The sequence below is a fragment of the Antedon mediterranea genome, chromosome 4, assembly GCF_964355755.1.
Source record: "Antedon mediterranea chromosome 4, ecAntMedi1.1, whole genome shotgun sequence".
NCBI lineage: Eukaryota > Metazoa > Echinodermata > Crinoidea > Comatulida > Antedonidae > Antedon > Antedon mediterranea.
This window is the reverse complement of record NC_092673.1, coordinates 24,914,245-24,925,965: the sequence shown is the minus strand read 5'-3', so window position 1 is coordinate 24,925,965 and position 11,721 is coordinate 24,914,245. Positions and strand designations below refer to the sequence as shown.

General features: G+C 32.9%; 1 long non-coding RNA gene across 1 annotated transcript; it reads left to right on the top strand.

Annotated features, from left to right (window-relative positions):
• Window positions 1-5,858: 5,858 nt before the first annotated feature.
• LOC140047025 (uncharacterized) lies at window positions 5,859-10,663 on the top strand. Its single transcript, XR_011844898.1, has 3 exons — window positions 5,859-6,009; window positions 6,668-6,805; window positions 9,911-10,663. It is a non-coding gene; the product is annotated as an uncharacterized lncRNA (long non-coding RNA).
• The last annotated feature ends 1,058 nt before the right edge of the window (window positions 10,664-11,721 follow it).

The following is an 11,721-nucleotide window of genomic DNA, read 5'->3' as shown; positions in this document are numbered from 1 at the left end:
TTTTTTACGACAATTACTGTCGTGGAAATATAACCTCTCCTCATTCACCTCATGACATTATTTTCACCATTGCACTCATAAACATTCACTATTTAATTTTATACTATTTGTTGTGTCTTATTATTATAAAGGGTTTTAAAGTCGAATGAGAATATTCCGGAAATAATTTCGTTAGTGTAACATAGCCTAAAACTACCCTCTATTACACAGTTACAACATCGTGAATATCAAAACATTCAATATATACAACGCTTAATTATCGCTAATCAAAATTAGATGTTTCTCTGGTATTATAAGGATTGATTGTGAAAAACTTACAACAAGTGGAGACACGATTGTTAAAACGTAATAGTGATTCCCAAGGGTATATTATATCAACTAACTCAAAATGTGTTTATATAATACTATGCAGTTAAAAGCACGAGTGCTTCCGTGTAGTTTGGCGTACTGTGTAGTGACACGCTTTTTAATAGCAACAAATTTGTTTAGTATAGTAAATGTCTAATTATAAACATAGAATTATTATTATGGTGTACTAAAATAAATAATGTATTATTTACACGGAAATGAAGTGTTGTTCAATTTCCTTCTTCTAATTTCTAAAAATGGACATGTCAAAAGTATAAATAAACATGATATTTATAATGCATTTGTACTACTAGTTGTATAATAGGCCTATACAAGCGAGAACATGAAAGTAGCTATCGTGTATAGTCATAGTATAATACAGTAGGCCTATAATATTAAACGTTATAACAAAGTATTTCGTTCCTCAATCCATTTACTTATAATGTCTCAAGATAATTTTCCTACTCATGGTGAAAAAAATCTGGATCATAATAAAATATAATATTTTGTATTATAATTTTTTTATATTGTTTGAATGAATTATATTTTCCTAGAGGGTGAGCTCGCTTCGCTCGCTCCCCCTCTAGGAAGTGTAGACGATGGTTCTCGGAATGATAAAAATGTTCTCCTTGTACGTTTTCTGTTGGTTACCATTATTGAAAATGCTTGACATTCGTAAAACTAAACTACTCTGTTTCACAGTGTTTTAGATGATTAATAACATTTTAAAGTATAGTGTTTATTGTTTGGTAGGGCGGAGGTGGGGAGGCGGAGTTCATTTGAGGGAGGTGCTTATTCGAGGAATATATGGTAATTTGTTTAGTTTTAATAATATGGTAACATTTATAATCAAATGAAATCCTCTAATAGATATGAAAAATGGTAAAAAAGAATAACAAATGCTTGGTATTGTAGATAACAGTGCGATGAATTCTACTACAAATAGTATAATGATTATTATTCAAAGTGATGTTTTATTGGAGAGGCGTTTATTTAAATAAATACCATCCTAATAATTATTAATACATTATTTAATTTAAACATCTTTTGAAACTAACTGCCGTGACAGAGTGGGCCCAAGAAAGAAGACATTGTAACATGGGCAGACATCTCGGTCCTAACGGGACACAGATAGCCTACAGTTATTCCTGCCAGCTTACTCAATCAACTATCGGGATTTCACTCGATTTTAAACAAAATGTCTTATAATATATATATATATATGTAATCTTATAATACTATTCCCACAATATATTCCGATTCTTTATGGCGTATATTTAATTTGATCTTTATTAATTTGCAGTATAATTTTTATTTTTAACTACTGTACCTTCACACACGCGCGGTCCGTTCCTAAAATAAACAAAAAACTGAAATGGCTATGCAACTTAAGCTCCAGTCCTACTATCGGTTTTTTTCTTCCTTCTTCCAAAGGGACACTGTATTGATTGATGGAAAGTGCCTGTTTCCAGCCACCTTTAGGGTTAAATCTATTATTTTAACTGCTCCCTTGTGTATAAAAGAGAGAAAATAGTTGAAACCAGGTTGTTGCAAGGTGAACCCGGAATTACTTTACCCGCGAAGAATTGAAATTGAGTTGAAAATCTACTGTTGAAATCATAAATTGTATTAAAAAACTCTTTATAATATCTTCCTAAGATAGAAATATGGAACAATAGCGTCGATGTGAAAACTAATGTTATCAAATCTACGTTTCGCGGTACATCTGAGATAGATAAGGTAGGTATCCAAGGCGGAGATTTGTACCGAAGTTTTTGCATTGTGCTCGCCTATGTCAGAATTAACCATAATTTATATATAGATTATATTTTATAAATATTGTACTGTACTTTTCTATTGTTTTAACCGTTTCATTACGTATTTTTAAACTGTTTTATCTGCGGCAGTGTTTTAACAAAGCTTTTCTGATTAAAAAAAAATTAATACGTTATACCGAGATTAAATATTTGTTTACATAATAATATAATACACAGACTAATATACATATTTCATTTTATAACTTTAAAAGTAAGCATGGAGTAGTCCGTCAGAGTCAAAGGAGTATTCAATTTGCGACGATCTTGACCGATGGCATCATTTTAATTTCATTTGTGATTGGTTTGTAAATTTTTGCCAAGTCGTCGGACCCAATTTCGCATATTCTAGATCCAGATGATTCTTTTGATTCTGTATCACAAACATATATCTTTTACCTTCATGATAAAGTTTACGCGGGAGACCAGGACCTGGGATAAAATAGAACAAGAAATATTTCTGCTGCTCGCTTATTGAAAAATATTTTTTATTTCAAATGTTTTTGAATATGTCATCATTTTATTTTCACATAATAGTTATTTTACCTGAAAAATGTAATTTAAAGCAACAAATACTTAAATTGTCTGTCAGACAATGGTTTTGGGGTTTCTTTTCTCGTTTTATATGTGAATAAATATTATTTTGTTGTTACAGAAGTGAATACTCAATTTCTGTCACTTTAGTTAATTTTATTACTAAGGTCAAGTCTGGGGTCACTTCATCACCCTAGACATTTCAAGTGTGAAGTATCCTATTACAAACACAAACTTTAATTGACTGTTTCGATAATAATTCAATGAATATGTGACAGTGAATATACCAGAAATGCTTTGGGATTTGTAATTTTAGCATGACATTTTTTTGGGTCTACTGTAGCAGCTGGAATCAATAAATTATAGTGGAGTTTCCATTTTCGCAAAACTGTCGTCCTTAGAACTATAATTGCTGCTTGCTCTAGCTTCTGATTGAGTAGTCCTAATGGGACGTAGCGGGCTAGAGCAGCAGCGTGAAAAAACATCTTTAGTACTTCAGTGCGCCCTTAGTTCGTATCGTTGTAATAAATTACCATTCCTAACATATACAGTAATATAGTATATAAATGAACATTCTAGGATAAGAGTATGTTTAGATTTAAAAAACCATGTATAATTAATATAACAACAATCAGAAACATTTCAGAAGTGCTATTAATAGAAACTGTAATCCAATAGAATATAAGAAGTATAAGGAATGATCTAGAAGGTTATGAACATATTGTATATAAGGGGAAGTATGACAATTCTTGTAAGGAGGGAGAAGGATTTTTGATTGAAGCATTTATTTTGAAGAAGGTTGGATATTAGATTGTAAAGGTTATTGTGAAGCTGTTGTTTAAAGTGCTTACTGGATTGTTGAAAGTTGAAGTTGATTGAAATTAAAGCTTTGTTTTGAGTTATTTCACAACTTTGTGGATTTTTTGTGTATACTTTTATGTCACAAGGGAGTTCCTAAAGTATTTTCAACCACTCCGAGTTCGTGACAGTCTTCCAAAGAATAACAAGGGATGTGTAGGAATTGAGCGACACACGATAAGACAAAAAAACCAATCATGTTTTTCTCTGCCGCTACCAATATTTTTACGAGGATAAATCACCATTTTTGCATGCATTCAAAACTGTTGTTAGGCCTATCTTGTATTTGTTCATGAGCGCCATGAGCGTCAGTTTCAATTCCTTTATTAATTCTTTTCAACGTTTTATTTGCTTAAGCGTCTTTAAACCGCTTAATAAATGCAAAAAGCGGTGCTATTAAAGGACACTACAACATTGCATCTGGTATGGGAGAAATCGTTAAATATTATAATTACGCGATAATTTATCGGAAGTAAGTGTTGCGTCATTAGAGTTGCTTCTTTGCATTAATTTTTTTTCAGAAAAATTAATAATATAACAATTGTTTATGATGAACTGTGTTGTTTACAATCAAAATGTTGTGAGATGAATATCTCTATATTTTTATTATATTCTGTTCGATGTTTTAATTATATATTGTTCTTTTCCGATGACGTGACTATGAATAAAACAAATAAAATGAGGAAACAACACCTACCGTACTTTTGAAGTCAGTGTACGTTAAAGAACCATGGAGGATTTTCCTCAATGAAAGAACTAGGTACATTATTGGAAAAAAGTAGGGGATCATCTCCCGGTGTGCTGATCTGGTAGGCGCTGCATTGCTGGCTGCCGTGGGTCCGCGGAGGGCCTACTGCTACTCCGTTTGTATGCGGTTTCTTGACTGCATGGTCCTCACCTCACAAAAGGCAATACAATGATAGGCCTATCCATGGATATCATTTAAAAATGTCTTTATTTTCTTCTTTTGGTTTAAGTGAACTCAATTGATGTGGTCAGCAAAATTAGCACGGTGGTTTTAGGTTGAAACATTATGCATTATCTTAACTTTAATTTAAACTTCCACCTATAGAACAAATTAATTTATATGTAAATATAACTCTTTATAATAATAATATATTCATAATTCTTTTTGTAATTAGTGATTCATTCTTTTCAAATATTAACACACTGTATTATATTTATCGAGTTAAAGATGTATTACAAATTTAAGTTTGTTGTTGAATATGTCATTTTAATGTCACGTAGGCCTAATAGTTAATCACTTTGACCAAAAATGGACCGTAAAAAATGTACCTGAAAAAATGTAATTTAAAGCAGAATTTAAAGCAAAACATAATCAAATTGGCTGCCAGTCAATAGGTTTTGGTTGAATTTAACCGTTTATTTTGTCATTTTATAAGTGAAAACATTATTTTTTCGGGATTTTTTTCTACGGAAGTGAATAACATTTTTAAAACTGCAAAATGGCTTATTCAAAGTCTGATTTTATTAATCTTCATTTTTCATGTTTTTGGACAATACATCTTTAATAGAAGAACAATGACAAGTTTGAAGTCCGATTATGTATCCTGTATAATTTATTGATTAGAATTATGAGAGACAGAACGGAAATAAATGCATTTTCGGGTGATAGCGGGAGATAGTGAACGAAGAACAATAAAAAACTTCTTTCATGTCCGATTATGTATCCTGTATAATGCATTGGAGGGGTGGATGTGAACGGAGAACAATGAAAATCCGCTTTAATGTCCATTATGTCTTCTATAAATCTTAATAAGTATATTCGTATATATTATATATATTTCTGTATATTTTATTCAACATTATAACTCATTAAAACATGTAACACGACTATTGCAGCCCAATAGGGATTGATGCGCCCATATATGGACACGATATCGTAATATCACTACCATATTTGGGCAAGCACTTTTGTTTGTCAAACTACTTTGATAGTGTAGACAGAGCTTTACGAGAGAACATAATTACAAGATGATAATTATTATTTGCAGTAAGTGATGTTGTTATTAATACTTATCTTAGTAACTTGATTCGTATAGTGTAAATTTATTTTTGACATTTTAATTGACTTTTTTAATAATATTTTGATAATCTGAACCGGTAGTAAAAATTGATTTAGAATGTAGACGGTGATTAATATGCAAATTCATTTGATTAAAATACAATTTTAGGATAATTGAAAATGTATACGTCAACATCACGTGACATTATTCGAATAATTATGCATAATGTTTGAAAACGATTCTGAAAAAAAGTTGTCATTGAATCATTTCAAGTGTATTGCTTCAATTGAGAAGTTTACTTTATTCAATTTTTGTATTGCTTTGTGCATCGACTGAAATGAGTAACAAAACTGCATTTTCTCTGCTTTTTCTGTTGATCAACACATATATTGTGTTTGGAAATATATTTATAGAACGTCGGGCTAAAGGTAAATTATTATTATTTATCTATGTGTTATTAGGTTGTTTTTTTTTTTTGGTGGGTTGTTAATTTCGAGTGTATTGGTTGGTGATTGGTTTTTGGCGGGGTGTTGGAGACGAGTTGAATACTGTATAAATGATACCGTAGTTAATAAAGATGTTATTAGATCCTATGTACAGAGCCACGGATGTAATAATATATCTAATATGTTGCTTTAATTTCTTATTTGATTTTAGCTCAAACGTTTGACATTTTTGTTTATTTTGTATTTGAATTAATTGATTTTAATAATAATGATTGCTAATTTTTGTTTTAATATCTGATATCTGAACCGTTATTCAATTTAAATTATTAAAATGCATTATAGGATCAAAGAGCTTGTTGCATTCATTTCCCAGGGGTGTATAATATGAATCGACACTGATTAATATTGAGCTATTTGACAGCAATAGAGTCTATCATAAAACTTAAATTAATACATTTTCTTAAAGATCGGATTCACCAGTAAGGACAATAAAATGCTAATATTATTAGAATTTAAAGAAACACAAAAAATAAATTTTAGATATAATTATTATTATGATTACTGCATATTATTTAATATCATTAATATACTTCTAGGCATGTTATTGTTATGATGATTATTATTATTATAATATTTCTAGATGTTGAAAGGCCTATCTGTTATTCTAATTCGGAGATACGGGCTTCAGACACGCTGAGGAGATGTATAGTAAATTACGAAGCCAAGAAAGCAATACAGCGATTGGAGGAAAAGAGGGCCGGTGCTGTTTCTTGTCATTGTAAGATACCTTTATCTATTTTTAAGTGACTTTTTAGGCCTATAGTAGCAGATACTCAGGGTTTCTACAGGGGGTTCTTTTTTACACAAATAGAAGCTTATGTCACCAAAAGAGGCATAAATCATCATCGTTATAAGCAATATAATAGGCTAGTTAAGCATTATCAATTATTACTATTGCTGATGATCTCTAGTCCGAAAAGAAATGAAAAGGGCACGCCAGGAAAAGGCTTCGTTCTCACCCTTGATACGGTCTTGTTAGATTGAACAAAACAAAAATAACATACATGCTTTATTTCATTACAACTTAAATAAATAACAATTATAGTATCTCATTTTCTTTGATTGAATAATGTAGAATTAAATTGATGCGATGTGACTATACTTTATTTGAAAAGGGAGAATTACATTTCCCTGCTTTGAGAAGCAGTCAATACCGTAAATCTTTTAATAGTAACCCACGCTCTAATAGTAACCCACACTCTAATAGTAACCCCCCTTCTAATAGTAACCCACACTCTAATAGTAACCCACACTCTAATAGTAACCCTCCTTCTAATAGTAACCCACACTCTAATAGTAACCCCCTTCTAATAGTAACCCACACTTTAATAGTAACCCACACTCTTGTAACCCCCCTTCTAATAGTAACGCACGTTATAAGTTAATCTATAATAATAACAACCCACTACTCTAATAGTAACCCCCCTTCTAATAGCAACGCACGTTATAAGTTAATCTATAATAATAACAACCCACTACTCTAATAGTAACCCACACTCTAATAGTAACCCTCCTTCTAATAGTAACCCACACTCTAATAGTAACCCCCCTTCTAATAGTAACGCACGTTATAAGTTAATCTATAATAATAACAACCCACTACTCTAATAGTAACCCACACTCTAATAGTAACCCCTTCTAATAGTAACCCACACTCTAATAGTAACCCACTACTCTAATAGTAACCCCCCTTCTAATAGTAACCCACACTCTAATAGTAACCCACACTCTAATAATAACCCACACTCTAATAGTAACCCCCCTTCTAATAGTAACGCACGTTATAAGATAATCTATAATAATAATAATCCACTACTCTAATAACAACCCACACTCTAATAGTAACCCTCCTTCTAATAGTAACCCACACTCTAATAGTAACCCACACTTTAATAGTAACCCACACTCTAATAGTAACCCACACTCTAATAGTAACCCACTACTCTAATAGTAACCCCCCTTCTAATAGTAACCCACACTCTAATAGTAACCCACACTCTAATAGTAACCCACACTCTAATAGTAACCCACTACTCTAATAGTAACCCCCCTTCTAATAGTAACCCACACTCTAATAGTAACCCCCCTTCTAATAGTAACCCACACTCTAATAGTAACCCACTACTCTAATAGTAACCCCCCTTCTAATAGTAACCCACACTCTAATAGTTACCCACACTCTAATAGTAACCCACACTCTAATAGTAACCCCCCTTCTAATAGTAACGCACGTTATAAGTTAATCTATAATAATAATAATCCACTACTCTAATAGTAACCCACACTCTAATAGTAACCCACACTTTAATAGTAACCCACACTCTAATAGTAACCCACACTCTAATAGTAACCCACACTTTAATAGTAACCCACACTTTAATAGTAACCCACACTCTAATAGTAACCCACACTTTAATAGTAACCCACACTTTAATAGTAACCCACACTCTAATAGTAACCCACACTTTAATAGTAACCCACACTTTAATAGTAACCCACACTCTAATAGTAACCCACACTTTAATAGTAACCCACACTTTAATAGTAACCCACACTCTAATAGTAACCCACACTCTAATAGTAACCCACACTCTAATAGTAACCCCCTTTGAAATAGTAACGCACGTTATAAGTTAATCTATAATAATAATAATCCACTACTCTAATAGTAACCCACACTCTAATAGTAACCCACACTTTAATAGTAACCCACACTTTAATAGTAACCCACACTCTAATAGTAACCCACACTCTAATAGTAACCCCCCTTCTAATAGTAACCCCCCTTCTAATAGCAACGCACGTTATAAGTTAATCTATAATAATAACAACCCACACTCTAATAGTAACCCCCTTCTAATAGCAACGCACGTTATAAGTTAATCTATAAAAGTAACAACCCACACTCTAATAGTAACCCCCCTTCTAATAGTAACCCACACTCTAATAGTAACCCCCCTTCTAATAGTAACCCCCCTTCTAATAGTAACCCACACTCTAATAGTAACCCACCTTCTAATAGTAACCCCCCTTCTAATAGTAACCCCCCTTCTAATAGTAACCCACACTCTAATAGTAACCCCCCTCTAATAGTAACCCCCCTTCTAATAGTAACCCCCCTTCTAATAGTAACCCACACTCTAATAGTAACCCCCCTTCTAATAGTAACCCACACTCTAATAGTAACCCACACTCTAATAGTAACCCCCCTTCTAATAGTAACCCACACTCTAATAGTAACCCACACTCTAATAGTAACCCACGCTCTAATAGTAACCCACACTCTAATAGTAACCCCCCTTCTAATAGTAACCCTCCTTCTAATAGTAACGCACGTTATAAGTTAATCTATAATAATAACAACCCACTACTCTAATAGTAACCCATCGGGGTTAATATTAGATTCACAAAAACTATTGACAAAATGACATTTATGAAGACTGGTCGTTTATGATGCAGCCGTATTTTAAAAACAAGGAGATAATGCATGTTGATCTCGGGAGTGGGGAGGATTGAGTGTTTTTGAGTTTATCTGTACTGTTTTATTATTTTGCTATGATTTGCTGACCGGAAAAGTTGGGGTGGGTTACTATTTTCAGGTGCCTAATTTAAGATTAGTAATAGTAACCCACTACTCTAATAGTAACCCCCTTCTAATAGTAACCCACCCTAAAAAACAATTAAAGAATAATAACCCAGGGTTAAAATTTAGAAGATTTACGGTAACAATTACGATAAGAAATAAACTTAAAACTTAAAGAAATGTTAAGTTTTTTTAGTGATGAATTTGTTCATTAAAACACATTTTTTTGCAATATTTCAGTAACAGGACCATGCTAAGACCATAAGAAGACTCAACCAACCGTACTCTATGAATGCCCTGAATATTGATGATGCTCTCATCTCTGTTGAATAAGAGAGACATTTGAATAGGGGTTCCCGTTTACGCGGGAAGTACCGGTATGGTGTTCCCTAAATAGAGGTGCCAGGTGGAAGGGATTCTGCTATTTTTTTTTTTTTTTCAATTTCAATTTGTTTTCTTTCTTTTTTTTCGTATTTATATGGTGTTCTATTTACTTATATTGTTTTTATATAAAAGGGTCCTACAAAAAAACGAAGATACAGCTTTTTAATGCAGGATCCTTGTTATCAGTTGTATTGCAATTATGACGTAATTGATGACTAAATAAATTTGGAATCAATTAAATGAAAAGTTGTATTAGTGCGTAATATCACGAACTTGTGTAAAAACAATCAATGTTGATTGAACGAGTTGTACTGTACATTCAGTCTCGTGAATAAATCAAGTTGATATAATATAGTATAGCAAGCAAGCCTATCACGTCTTTTCGTTTAATCCCTATCAATTCATTTTTGTTGTTTGTACTTCCGATCCCATGTAATGTTTTATGACATCTCAACAAACAATACAGTTTTTGGTGTATTATTTGTTATTGAGTTAGGCCTACGATATGGTAATACATGAATTTGAATTGGTAAAATAATTTAATAATAAAATAATATTTCTACAGTGGTAGTAGCTTGATTCAATAGTTGTTGAATATATATAATACGTACATTTTTGTATTTTTCAATTGTTTGTATTCGTAATAAATGGTAATGGTATACATATTGTGAATGTAAATGTTTTCAACGTTTTGAGAATCAAAAAACAATTCATTCGTGGATCTGTCTACACTATCCAAAAAACGAAAAAATGTGATGTGTCCATATACTTGGGCACATCACACTTTTTTTTGTCAAACTAGTTTGATAGTGTGAGCTTTACAATAGCAGTCAATATTTCAATCTTGAAATATTCTCCACCATCCAAACTCACCCCATGAGTAGACATATTAACCGTTCTAATAGAATGAGTCAATCTTTCAACGCAACAGGCTGATTCAAGACGAAATTCTTATTTCTCCATGAATAAAATTCTATATTATTGTGGACAAATCGACGACCCATATGCCAGGTTGTTCCCGAAAACAGTGCGTGTTGGCCTCCTTTCGTATCTCTCATGACGCACTACAAGCAACTACTGTGGTCAGTCAGAAATTCATCTTTAAAAAAATATGGTGGCCGCCGATACATTGTGCGCGGTATTGGTAAATGCTGGTTACATTTTACGGTGCAGTCTGCCAATTTACAAATATAGACAACACCCTCACCCCATATATACCGAGAAATACCGAATTACAGACCCCCTTATGCATTGCCTTAGTCCTGGCAGACCTCGCTAAATTCGACTAGATACCGAATGGTCTATTACAGACCCCTTATGCATTGCCTTAGTCCTGGCAGACCCCGCTAAATTCGACTAGATACCGAATGGTCTATTACATACCCCCTTATGAATTGCCTTAGTCCTGGCAGACCCCGCTAAATTCGACTAGATACCGAATGGTCTATTACAGACCCCTTATGAATTGCCTTAGTCCTGGCAGACCCCGCTAAATTCGACTAGATACCGAATGGTCTATTAAAGACCCCCTTATGCATTGCCTTAGTCCTGGCAGACCCCGCTAAATTCGACTAGATACCGAATGGTCTATTACAGACCCATTATGCATTGCCTTAGTCCTGGCAGACCCCGCTAAATTCGACTAGATACCGAATGGTCTATTACAG